Consider the following 14520-nt stretch of genomic DNA (forward strand, 5'->3'; position numbering starts at 1 on the left):
AAACTTAAGAGCAGACCCAATCCATTTTTTAAAAACTTTTTTTTTTTGCAGTGCATTTTTGACCTCTCGCCACCTGGTGGGGCTAAAGCCTCCCAGCACCCCAATTCCAGCCTCCATGATGTGCAGTAATATCAAAGATGAAGAATCTGTTTCAGCTGGCAGGGGATTATTTCTGACATCATCATCCATGTTATATCTTTGTTTTATCACAATAGAAAAGTACCACAAATGGATCAGATTTCTGTCATTACTGGAGTGAAAACAATTCCAAAATGAAGCAAAACTTTAATCTGCTTAAATATTTGCAGGCAAGACATTTTGTCCTTGGATGAACGAAAAATACAGCTGCCAAGATAAGGATTTCAAATACTAACTATTTTAAAGTACTTACTTGGAACACTTGCAGTCGGTCCAGCTGTTGTTGTCTCCATCGTTGTTGGAGTAATATGTGTGGAACCTAGAAAAAACAAGATCCAGGAACTGAAATCCTTCATGAAAATAAATGAGCAACCTACTGACAACAATATCTTGTTTCTAAAGAACGTACTGGTAACTGCAGATGATGATGGCATTATGGGTGTTGTAGTGCTCACATGTGTTGTAGTATTGGGTGAGGAGTCTGCAAAGACCAGTTTATAATCATGTCATTGCTGGTGATAGAAATCCAGTTACTGGAGCTTCAACTCCCCATCACCCTGATGGAGGAGGCTGCCATGTCAGGCTCCAGCAGAGGCAATCACCAAAGCCACTGCTGTTACTGCTTTTAGTGAAACTCTAATTTTTTTCAACGTACACATTTCAACTTACATTAAAAATAAAAAATACACAGCAAGACCATAGCATAGCATGTAGCTTAGCTTACTTCTTGATGTTGTAAAGGCTGTTGTAGAGTCCACATGTGTTGAAGAAACAGGTGTTGTCTCTGGAGAAGAAGAAGAAAATGCAGCAAGAACTCTATGTAACATTAAAATGACTGCACGAGTTTTGCACTGCAGAAAATGTTAGTGAATAATGACGTACCTGTGACAGTCGATTTTGTCCCAGAAGTTGGAGAGACTAAGAAAACACAGAAGTTCATGACGTGGATTACATGTCTCTGTCTACTGTGGTATTCAAGCCTATTGGAAAGTCATCTTTGAATGTATTGGTACAGGTAAGGAACTTACTGGTAACTGCAGTTGATGATGGCATTATGGGTGTTGTAGTGTTCACACGTGTTGTAGTAATGGATGTGGAGTCTGCAAAGACCAATTTATAATCATGTCAGGGATCCTCTGTTTTGATCTTTGACCCTGCTGTGGCTAACTGCTTTCTTCAGATCAGTGTGGAGTTTCTGTGTGGACGTGTGTTTGTGTGTTTGTCTGTGTGTGTGAGACAGACAGTAGTTCACGATCACTGTAATTTTCTTTCAAGGGACAAGTATTTGCTAAACTATTAAAGTAATGACATTATTGCAGCAAAGGCAGTAAGGTAATGTTGAAGCTAAATAACAGTAATAATGATAATATTGGTCAAAATAAGAAAATGCTAATAAGTTGGTCTGGCTCCAAAAGACCATAAACAGAACATGTCAGTCAGACAAAACGCAACAACCATTCAGCTACGTACATCCATAAATAAAAAGAAACCAGTGGAAACATGCTAACATGACCACGACTCCAAAAGGTAACAGCGAGCTAACATTAGCATCATTCAACATCATCTTGCAACAATTATTTGAAATACTTGCAGTGGGGGGCTATAATCCCCTTAACTTTTATTTGTATCTATATCAAACAAATAAAGTATTCCAAATTCAAAATGCAGGGAAAATCATTTGCCAAAATTTGATTGTTATAATAATACTACAGCTATTTTAGTGAGGTAATATCAATAGAAAATAACATAATGATGACTGATAAGGTTGGTCTGGCTCCAAATGGCAACAAGTGGAACTTCTGTGTATAAAAAAAAATTAAACAAAACAAAACACAACAAAACTTCAACTACAACATGAACTACATAAAAGCCTGAAGCAACAAGCTAACATTGAGCTAACATTAGCACCACTATCTGTGAAAGCAAGCTAACATTAGCACCACTCCCACAGTATGTGTTTGAGGAGAATTTTATACTTTGTGTTGTAGAGATAAAACAGCAACCCCTCCTTGATGAATCGATCAGTGTGTATAGTGGAGTTACAATGTATCCACCAAAGTTTACACAAGGTCGGATTACTTTTTTATTTTTTGGTTCCCATGGCAAAAGAAAAGGGGCATCATGAGACATAAGGCCCTGTTTCTCAGAGAACATTTATATTTTTTTCTAATCTTCATTAACTTATCTATGTGTATATAATACTTATACTCTGTATCAACACACCTGTGCATTTAATTGCTGCTGAACTGAACTGAAGCAACAAGCTAACATTGAGCTAACATTAGCACCACTATCCGTGAAAGTAAGCTAACATTAGCACCACTATCTTTGAAAGTAAGCTAACATTAGCACCACTCCGATGAATTGGAGGAGAATTTTATACTTTGTGTTGAAGAGATAAAACAGCAACCCCTCCTTAATGAATAGGTCAGTGTGTTTCGTGATATTAAAATGTCTTCCCCAGAGAAACCTGGTGAAGAAAGCCAAACCACACCATTTATTTATTTTTTATCTTCATTAACTTATCTATGTGTATAAAATACTTATACTCTATATCTATACACCTGAGCATTTAATTTGCTTCAGGTTCATTCATTGATTCACTTGTGGAAGATTGTGAATATTGAAGTAAATGGCAGCCCAGAGAGCATGATGAGATTTAAAAAACAGCAACAACAGGACGCCTAGCAACCAGGACCATCAAAGCCCCGCATAAAGTTCTGACCCCTCACATCACCGAATGATGAGCCTACGTGTATATGAAGTGAAGCAGAGCATCAACTGCCATTCCAACCAGCTGACACCTTCACGCTCCTTCAAGGATTTTCAGAAACCTTCAGGTTCTTGCTTGAAGGAGTTTCAGAAGGGTTTGGACAGCGTTTCAGTTGGAGAATTTCATTTGGAGAGCTTCAGTTGCACCGTCAGTGAACCCGACAACGGTAAGATTTACCAACTTCTTACCCAACTTACATTACACCATGCTAGGCTACGCTACGATGGGCTGCCTGCCCCACGAGCACAGTTCTAAATTAGCAAACGTGGCTAATTTAGAAGGATTTTACACAAATGTCTGTTAGTTTGCACTTAGTGACTGCTATTGAAATATGTCAATAGGCTAGGCTAATTCCCTTACAATTTGCATCTTTATTTGACATCTTATTTTGAAAAATGCTTTTTGCTGGCTGATGAAGAAAAACGTTGTGACTGCATTTTTTCATCAAAAATGCATTTTTCCAACATGAAGATGTTGTACAGGTTCAGCCAGGACCATAAATCCGTTTAATATCAAGCTTCACACTGAATTTCGACTCTGTTGATCTTTACGTAGCGGTGGAGGGAGGCTGCTCCGGCTGACACTTGAAGCTCGTGCTGCTCCTCCAGGTATTCAAGGCGAAGTAAAAAAGTTTGAAGGACAATAAACTTTAACTGAACTGATGAGAAATCGGCCCAAGCCTACAGTGGTTCTTTGTGTTGAAAAGTATTTAAAATGATGGAGTTGTGTGTCAGAATCCGAACTTGTGAAGGTTTCAAGTATGGGTGAGGAGAAAGTGTTTGCCTGTGCTGATGTTTGTTTTTTGTTCAGACACCAGATACTGCATAAGGATGATTGTTGTAACAGACAGATAGAATACTTGTGTACTTCAAATGTCAAACTCAAATTTGGGAGGGATTTTTTTCATGCAAAAGCAAAACTACAAACATTTGATTTGTGTTTAGTTTCTTTTATCATTTTTCGAACGGGACACAAGTGATGGGAGACAGGAGAGGGAATTAAATTGTTGTTCAGGGATTGGGATTTTATTGTTGAGGATACGTTCGATATTTGCACATGATTTCTATTATTTCTCATCATTCAATGTCATTTTCATGTCTTGTTTTGCTCACATAGCTACATTATCTCATGCCAATTAAGTTATTTGATTTTACCAGGAAATAAGTAAGCAGAGAAACCATGGGGAAGGAGTGGTGGATGGTTCAGACCGAGGAAGAGAGGCAGAGGACCAAGGAGAGGTACAGACAGAATAGGGACAAGTGGTTTGAGGCAGAGAGGCTGGAACGGGAAAAGGAGGAGAAGGGAAGAAAGGAGGCAGAGGAGACAGAAAGGAGGCAGAGGACCAAGGACAGGTACAGACAGAATAGGGACAAGGGGCTTGAGGCAGAGAGGCTGGAACGGGAACAGGAAGAGAAGACAAGAAAGGAGGCAGAGGAGGCAGAAAGGAGGCAGAGGACCAAGGAGAGGTACAGACAGAATAGGGACAAGGGACTTGAGGCAGAGAGGCTGGATCGGGAAAGGGAGGAGAAGGGAAGAAAGGAGGCAGAGGAGGCAGAAAGGAGGCAGAGGACCAAGGACAGGTACAGACAGAATAGGGACAAGTGGTTTGAGGCAGAGAGGCTGGAACGGGATCAAGAGGAGAAGGGAAGAAAAGAGGCAGAAGAGGCAGAAAGGAGGCAGAGGACCAAGGAGAGGTCCAGACAGAATAGGGACAAGGAACTTGAAGCAGAGAGGCTGGAACGGGATCAGGAGGAGAAGGGAAGAAAGGAGGCAGAAGAGGCAGAAAGGAGGCAGAAAAAAAAGGAGAGGTATAGGAGAATCAGGGATAAGTGGCTGGAAAGAGAGAGGATGGAACAGGAACGGGAGGAACAAGAAAGAAAAGTGCAGCTTGAAAGCAGGAGGGACGAGTCAGTCACAGAGGCAATGGTCAAAACCCCTCAGGAGAAGGTTGAGGGGAGGCTGTCAGAGAGAAACAGGAGTGAGGAGTTTGCTGAACGCAGAGGTGAGTTGGTTCAACGCAGACGTGAGTTAACCAGGATAGCTTCACTCCAACAGGAGAGGATCAGGAAGACAATGTTAGACATCGAGGAAGAGGTAAGGAGGGAGCAGCTCCAAAAGGAACGAGAGGAGGTCCAGGAAAGACAGGAGAAAATTAGACAGGAGAGGGAGAGGCAGGTTCAGGAGGAAAGGGAGTGGAGGTTACAGATTTATTGGGCCTATCGGAGGGAAAAACGACAGGCGCTCTACGTTAAAGCCTACAGCAGAAGGAAGGCCCTGAGAATACTGGAGTTTAAACCCAGTCATCCTAATGTTCGGGAGGAGGAAGAGGATTAAGGTAGGGAGGTCAGGGAGACAGGTGGTGTGAGGAGACAGTAAGAGGGACATGGAGGGAACAGAGGGAGACGGTATGGGGTCCTGGAAAAAGTAAAGGGTAACAGGGAGAGTCTTAAGGGGTCACAAGGAAAATGTTAAGGGGGGCATGGGGAGACTGTTTAGGGCGACATGGGGGACAGTCGAGGTTCATGGGGAGACAGTTTAAGGGGTCATGGGGAGACAGTCAAGGTTCATGGGGAGACAGTTTAGGGGGGGCATGGGGGGACAGTCAAGGTTCATGGGGAGACAGTTTAAGGGGGCCATGGGGGGACAGTCAAGGTTCATGGGGAGACATTTAAGGGGGGCATGGGGGGACAGTCAAGGTTCATGGGGAGACAGTTTCAGGGGGGCATGGGGGGACAGTCAAGGTTCATGGGGAGACAGTTTAGGGGGGGCATGGGGGGACAGTCAAGGTTCATGGGGAGATAGTTTAAGGGGGCCATGGGGGGACAGTCAAGGTTCATGGGGAGACAGTTTAGGGGGCCATGGGGGGACAGTCAAGGTTCATGGGGAGACAGTTTCAGGGGGGCATGGGGGGACAGTCAAGGGAGGGTATGAGGTTTTCTTTCCTGCATGACAACAGCTTGTAGAAGTAGAAGATTAACTGAATACAATAAACGCCTTGGTACCTGCGCGTATTCTGACCTGCAGTGGTCGTAGATTTGAGCTCTACGCACCACGAGTAGGACTGGATAACATTCACATTGGAACTAGCATGGTACCTTTATTTTGTACTCTATTACTCACTTGAGAATAACACAAAACAAGTCTGAACCACTGAATTGACCACATTCATCCATTAAATTCAACAGTGAGCACATTATTTCTCTGTAACTTTGAAAGAATAAAAGCGCTCCAGTCTGAACAGAGCTTTCGTCACCTTTGTTGAGCCAAATTTAGGGTTATGGTTCCATACCAGGAAATCTCACTCACAAGCTGGTGTCATGCAGGTTTGGCTTTTCCTTTCATGTACCATCAAAAAGCGAAAGACACTGGTAACGGTACTCCTGGTTTACTGGGATGGGGTTCGATTCCCTGCGGTGTCTTGCTGATTGACTTGGCTTTTACATGAACAGTGATGGGGGGTAACAGGAGGCTGGGGGAGCCAGTAAGGAGGGAGGGGGTGACAGTCAGGAGGGGGAGACAGTAGGGGCTTGAGGACTGTAGAGGGGTGAGCTGTAAGTCAAGTAATTTATCATGTATGAGTTTGCAGTTATTGTTTGCATGATAGATGCGGGTAGATCAGGTCACGAGTATTCAGCCAGTCAAAGTCAAACTTAAGAGCAGACCCAATCCATTTTTTAAAAACTTTTTTTTTTTGCAGTGCATTTTTGACCTCTCGCCACCTGGTGGGGCTAAAGCCTCCCAGCACCCCAATTCCAGCCTCCATGATGTGCAGTAATATCAAAGATGAAGAATCTGTTTCAGCTGGCAGGGGATTATTTCTGACATCATCATCCATGTTATATCTTTGTTTTATCACAATAGAAAAGTACCACAAATGGATCAGATTTCTGTCATTACTGGAGTGAAAACAATTCCAAAATGAAGCAAAACTTTAATCTGCTTAAATATTTGCAGGCAAGACATTTTGTCCTTGGATGAACGAAAAATACAGCTGCCAAGATAAGGATTTCAAATACTAACTATTTTAAAGCACTTACTTGGAACACTTGCAGTCGGTCCAGCTGTTGTTGTCTCCATCGTTGTTGGAGTAATATGTGTGGAACCTAGAAAAAACAAGATCCAGGAACTGAAATCCTTCATGAAAATAAATGAGCAACCTACTGACAACAATATCTTGTTTCTAAAGAACTTACTGGTAACTGCAGATGATGATGGCATTATGGGTGTTGTAGTGCTCACATGTGTTGTATTATTGGGTGAGGAGTCTGCAAAGACCAGTTTATAATCATGTCATTGCTGGACATAGAAATCCAGTTACTGGAGCTTCAACTCCCCATCACCCTGATGGAGGAGGCTGCCATGTCAGGCTCCAGCACAGGCAATCACCAAAGCCACTGCTGTTACTGCTTTTAGTGAAACTCTGATTTTTTTCAATGTACACATTTCAACTTACATTAAAAATAAAAAATACACAGCAAGACCATAGCATAGCATGTAGCTTAGCTTACTTCTTGATGTTGTAAAGGCTGTTGTAGAGTCCACATGTGTTGAAGAAACAGGTGTTGTCTCTGGAGAAGAAGAAGAAAATGCAGCAAGAACTCTATGTAACATTAAAATGACTGCACGAGTTTTGCACTGCAGAAAATGTTAGTGAATAATGACGTACCTGTGACAGTCGATTTTGTCCCAGAAGTTGGAGAGACTAAGAAAACACAGAAGTTCATGACGTGGATTACATGTCTCTGTCTACTGTGGTATTCAAGCCTATTGGAAAGTCATCTTTGAATGTATTGGTACAGGTAAGGAACTTACTGGTAACTGCAGCTGATGATGGCATTATGGGTGTTGTAGTGTTCACACGTGTTGTAGTAATGGATGTGGAGTCTGCAAAGACCAATTTATAATCATGTCAGGGATCCTCTGTTTTGATCTTTGACCCTGCTGTGGCTAACTGCTTTCTTCAGATCAGTGTGGAGTTTCTGTGTGGACGTGTGTGTTTGTGTGTTTGTCTGTGTGTGTGAGAGAGACAGTAGTTCACTATCACTGTAATTTTCTTTCAAGGGACAAGTATTTGCTAAACTATTAATGTAATGACATTATTGCAGCAAAGGCAGTAAGGTAATGTTGAAGCTAAATAACAGTAATAATGATAATATTGGTCAAAATAAGAAAATGCTAATAAGTTGGTCTGGCTCCAAAAGACCATAAACAGAACATGTCAGTCAGACAAAACGCAACAACCATTCAGCTACGTACATCCATAAATAAAAAGAAACCAGTGGAAACATGCTAACATGACCACGACTCCAAAAGGTAACAGCGAGCTAACATTAGCATCATTCAACATCATCTTGCAACAATTATTTTATATACTTGCAGTGGGGGGCTATAATCCCCTTAACTTTTATTTGTATCTGTATCAAACAAATAAAGTATTCCAAATTCAAAATGCAGGGACAATCATTTGCCAAAATGTGATTGTTATAATAATACTACAGCTATTTTAGTGAGGTAATATCAATAGAAAATAACATAATGATGACTGATAAGGTTGGTCTGGCTCCAAATGGCAACAAGTGGAACTTCTGTGTATAAAAAAAATCAAACAAAACAAAACACAACAAAACTTCAACTACAACATGAACTACATAAAAGCCTGAAGCAACAAGCTAACATTGAGCTAACATTAGCACCACTATCTGTGAAAGCAAGCTAACATTAGCACCACTCCCACAGTATGTGTTCGAGGAGAATTTTATACTTTGTGTTGTAGAGATAAAACAGCAACCCCTCCTTGATGAATCGATCAGTGTGTATAGTGGAGTTACAATGTATCCACCAAAGTTTACACAAGGTCGGATTACTTTTTTATTTTTTGGTTCCCATGGTAAAAGAAAAGAGGCATCATGAAACATAAGGCCCTGTTTCTCAGAGAACATTTATATTTTTTTCTAATCTTCATTAATTTATCTATGTGTATATAATATTTATACTCTGTATCTACACACCTGTGCATTTAATTGCTGCTGAACTGAACTGAAGCAACAAGCTAACATTGAGCTAACATTAGCACCACTATCTGTGAAAGTAAGCTAACATTAGCACCACTATCTGTGAAAGTAAGCTAACATTAGCACCACTCCGATGAATTGGAGGAGAATTTTATACTTTGTGTTGAAGAGATAAAACAGCAACCCCTCCTTGATGAATCGATCAGTGTGTATAGTGGAGTTACAATGTATCCACCAAAGTTTACACAAGGTCGGATTACTTTTTTATTTTTTGGCTTCCATGGTAAAAGAAAAGGGGCATCATGAAACATAAGGCCCTGTTTCTCAGAGAACATTTATATTTTTTTCTAATCTTCATTAACTTATCTATGTGTATATAATACTTATACTCTGTATCTACACACCTGTGCATTTAATTGCTGCTGAACTGAACTGAAGCAACAAGCTAACATTGAGCTAACATTAGCACCACTATCTGTGAAAGTAAGCTAACATTAGCACCACTATCTGTGAAAGTAAGCTAACATTAGCACCACTCCGATGAATTGGAGGAGAATTTTATACTTTGTGTTGAAGAGATAAAACAGCAACTCCTCCTTAATGAATAGGTCAGTGTGTATAGTGATATTAAAATGTCTTCCCCAGAGAAACCTGGCGAAGAAAGCCAAACCACACCATTTATTTATTTTTATCTTCATTAACTTATCTATGTGTATAAAATACTTATACTCTATATCTATACACCTGAGCATTTACTTTGCTTCAGGTTCATTCATTGATTCACTTGTGGAAGATTGTGAATACTGAAGTAAATGGCAGCCCAGAGAGCATGATGAGATTTAAAAAACAGCAACAACAGGACGCCTAGCAACCAGGACCATCAAAGCCCCGCATAAAGTTCTGACCCCTCACATCACCGAATGATGAGCCTACGTGTATATGAAGTGAAGCAGAGCATCAACTGCCATTCCAACCAGCTGACACCTTCACGCTCCTTCAAGGATTTTCAGAAACCTTCAGGTTCTTGCTTGAAGGAGTTTCAGAAGGGTTTGGACAGCGTTTCAGTTGGAGAATTTCATTTGGAGAGCTTCAGTTGCACCGTCAGTGAACCCGACAACGGTAAGATTTACCAACTTCTTACCCAACTTACATTACACCATGCTAGGCTACGCTACGATGGGCTGCCTGCCCCACGAGCACAGTTCTAAATTAGCAAACGTGGCTAATTTAGAAGGATTTTACACAAATGTCTGTTAGTTTGCACTTAGTGACTGCTATTGAAATATGTCAATATGCTAGGCTAATTCCCTTACAATTTGCATCTTTATTTGACATCTTATTTTGAAAAATGCTTTTTGCTGGCTGATGAAGAAAAACGTTGTGCCTGCATTTTTTCATCAAAAATGCATTTTTCCAACATGAAGATGTTGTACAGGTTCAGCCAGGACAATAAATCTGTTTAATATCAAGCTTCACACTGAATTTCGACTCTGTTGATCTTTACGTAGCGGTGGAGGGAGGCTGCTCCGGCTGACACTTGAAGCTCGTGCTGCTCCTCCAGGTATTCAAGGCGAAGTAAAAAAGTTTGAAGGACAATAAACTTTAACTGAACTGATGAGAAATCGGCCCAAGCCTACAGTGGTTCTTTGTGTTGAAAAGTATTTAAAATGATGGAGTTGTGTGTCAGAATCCGAACTTGTGAAGGTTTCAAGTATGGGTGAGGAGAAAGTGTTTGCCTGTGCTGATGTTTGTTTTTTGTTCAGACACCAGAAACTGCATAAGGATGATTGTTGTAACAGACAGATAGAATACTTGTGTACTTCAAATGTCAAACTCAAATTTGGGAGGGATTTTTTTTCATGCAAAAGCAAAACTACAAACATTTGATTTGTGTTTAGTTTCTTTTATCATTTTTCGACAGGACACAAGTGATGGGAGACAGGAGAGGGAATTAAATTGTTGTTCAGGGATTGGGATTTTATTGTTGAGGATACGTTCGATATTTGCACATGATTTCTATTATTTCTCATCATTCAATGTCATTTTCATGTCTTGTTTTGCTCACATAGCTACATTATCTCATGCCAATTAAGTTATTTGATTTTACCAGGAAATAAGTAAGCAGAGAAACCATGGGGAAGGAGTGGTGGATGGTTCAGACCGAGGAAGAGAGGCAGAGGACCAAGGAGAGGTACAGAAGGAACAGGGATGAGTGGTTGGAGACACAGACGCGGGGAAGACAACAGGAAGAGAAGGGAAGAAAGGAGGCAGAGGAGGCAGAAAGGAGGCGGAGGACCAAGGACAGGTACAGACAGAATAGGGACAAGGGGCTTGAGGCAGAGAGGCTGGAACGGGAAAAGGAGGAGAAGGGAAGAAAGGAGGCAGAGGAGGCAGAAAGGAGGCAGAGGACCAAGGAGAGGTACAGACAGAATAGGGACAAGTGGTTTGAGGCAGAGAGGCTGGAACGGGATCAGGAGGAGAAGGGAAGAAAGGAGGCAGAAGAGGCAGAAAGGAGGCAGAGGACCAAGGAGAGGTACAGACAGAATAGGGACACGTGGTTTGAGGCAGAGAGGCTGGAACGGGATCAGGAGGATAAGGGAAGAAAGGAGGCAGAGGAGGCAGAAAGGAGGCAGAGGACCAAGGAGAGGTACAGACAGAATAGGGACAAGGGACTTGAGGCAGAGAGGCTGGAACGGGAAAAGGAGGAGAAGGGAATAAAGGAGGCAGAGGAGGCAGAAAGGAGGCAGAGGACCAAGGACAGGTACAGACAGAAAAGGGACAAGGGACTTGAGGCAGAGAGGCTGGAACGGGATCAGGAGGAGAAGGGAAGAAAGGAGGCAGAGGAGGCAGAAAGGAGGCAGAGGACCAAGGAGAGGTCCAGACAGAATAGGGACAAGGGACTTGAGGCAGAGAGGCTGGAACGGGATCAGGAGGAGAAGGGAAGAAAGGAGGAAGAAGAGGCAGAAAGGAGGCGGAAAAAAAAGGAGAGGTATAGGAGAATCAGGGATAAGTGGCTGGAAAGAGAGAGGATGGAACAGGAACGGGAGGAACAAGAAAGAAAAGTGCAGCTTGAAAGCAGGAGGGACGAGTCAGTCACAGAGGCAATGGTCAAAACCCCTCAGGAGAAGGTTGAGGGGAGGCTGTCAGAGAGAAACAGGAGTGAGGAGTTTGCTGAACGCAGAGGTGAGTTGGTTCAACGCAGACGTGAGTTAACCAGGATAGCTTCACTCCAACAGGAGAGGATCAGGAAGGCAATGTTAGACATCGAGGAAGAGGTAAGGAGGGAGCAGCTCCAAAAGGAACGAGAGGAGGTCCAGGAAAGACAGGAGAAAATTAGACAGGAGAGGGAGAGGCAGGTTCAGGAGGAAAGGGAGTGGAGGTTACAGATTTATTGGGCCTATCGGAGGGAAAAACGACAGGCGCTCTACGTTAAAGCTTACAGCAGAAGGAAGGCCCTGAGAATACTGGAGTTTAAACCCAGTCATCCTAATGTTCGGGAGGAGGAAGAGGATTAAGGTAGGGAGGTCAGGGAGACAGTTGGTGTGAGGAGAAAGTAAGAGGGACATGGAGGGAACAGAGGGAGACGGTATGGGGTCCTGGAAAAAGTAAAGGGTAACAGGGAGAGTCTTAAGGGGTCACAAGGAAAATGTTAAGTGGGGCATGGGGAGACTGTTTAGGGTGACATGGGGGGAAAGTCAAGGTTCATGGGGAGACAGTTTAAGGGGTCATGGGGAGACAGTCAAGGTTCATGGGGAGACAGTTTTGGGGGGGGCATGGGGGGACAGTCAAGGTTCATGGGGAGACAGTTTAGGGGGGCATGGGGGGACAGTCAAGGTTCATGGGGAGACATTTTCAGGGGGGCATGGGGGGACAGTCAAGGGAGGGTATGAGGTTTTCTTTCCTGCATGACAACAGCTTGTAGAAGTAGAAGATTAACTGAATACAATAAACGCCTTGGTACCTGCGCGTATTCTGACCTGCAGTGGTCGTAGATTTGAGCTCTACGCACCACGAGTAGGACTGGATAACATTCACATTGGAACTAGCATGGTACCTTTATTTTGTACTCTATTACTCACTTGAGAATAACACAAAACAAGTCTGAACCACTGAATTGACCACATTCATCCATTAAATTCAACAGTGAGCACATTATTTCTCTGTAACTTTGAAAGAATAAAAGCGCTCCAGTCTGAACAGAGCTTTCGTCACCTTTGTTGAGCCAAATTTAGGGTTATGGTTCCATACCAGGAAATCTCACTCACAAGCTGGTGTCATGCAGGTTTGGCTTTTCCTTTCATGTACCATCAAAAAGCGAAAGACACTGGTAACGGTACTCCTGGTTTACTGGGATGGGGTTCGATTCCCTGCGGTGTCTTGCTGATTGACTTGGCTTTTACATGAACAGTGATGGGGGGTAACAGGAGGCTGGGGGAGCCAGTAAGGAGGGAGGGGGTGACAGTCAGGAGGGGGAGACAGTAGGGGCTTGAGGACTGTAGAGGGGTGAGCTGTAAGTCAAGTAATTTATCATGTATGAGTTTGCAGTTATTGTTTGCATCATAGATGCGGGTAGATCAGGTCACGAGTATTCAGCCAGTCAAAGTCAAACTTAAGAGCAGACCCAATCCATTTTTTAAAAACTTTTTTTTTTTGCAGTGCATTTTTGACCTCTCGCCACCTGGTGGGGCTAAAGCCTCCCAGCACCCCAATTCCAGCCTCCATGATGTGCAGTAATATCAAAGATGAAGAATCTGTTTCAGCTGGCAGGGGATTATTTCTGACATCATCATCCATGTTATATCTTTGTTTTATCACAATAGAAAAGTACCACAAATGGATCAGATTTCTGTCATTACTGGAGTGAAAACAATTCCAAAATGAAGTAAAACTTTAATCTGCTTAAATATTTGCAGGCAAGACATTTTGTCCTTGGATGAACGAAAAATACAGCTGCCAAGATAAGGATTTCAAATACTAACTATTTTAAAGTACTTACTTGGAACACTTGCAGTCGGTCCAGCTGTTGTTGTCTCCATCGTTGTTGGAGTAATATGTGTGGAACCTAGAAAAAACAAGATCCAGGAACTGAAATCCTTCATGAAAATAAATGAGCAACCTACTGACAACAATATCTTGTTTCTAAAGAACGTACTGGTAACTGCAGATGATGATGGCATTATGGGTGTTGTAGTGCTCACATGTGTTGTAGTATTGGGTGAGGAGTCTGCAAAGACCAGTTTATAATCATGTCATTGCTGGTGATAGAAATCCAGTTACTGGAGCTTCAACTCCCCATCACCCTGATGGAGGAGGCTGCCATGTCAGGCTCCAGCAGAGGCAATCACCAAAGCCACTGCTGTTACTGCTTTTAGTGAAACTCTAATTTTTTTCAACGTACACATTTCAACTTACATTAAAAATAAAAAATACACAGCAAGACCATAGCATAGCATGTAGCTTAGCTTACTTCTTGATGTTGTAAAGGCTGTTGTAGAGTCCACATGTGTTGAAGAAACAGGTGTTGTCTCTGGAGAAGAAGAAGAAAATGCAGCAAGAACTCTATGTAACATTAAAATGACTGCACGAGTTTTGCACTGC

The sequence above is a fragment of the Aulostomus chinensis genome, chromosome 20 (assembly GCF_037954235.1).
Source record: "Aulostomus chinensis isolate RoL2024-O1b breed Wild chromosome 20, RoL_Achi_v1.0, whole genome shotgun sequence".
Lineage (NCBI taxonomy): Eukaryota > Metazoa > Chordata > Actinopteri > Syngnathiformes > Aulostomidae > Aulostomus > Aulostomus chinensis.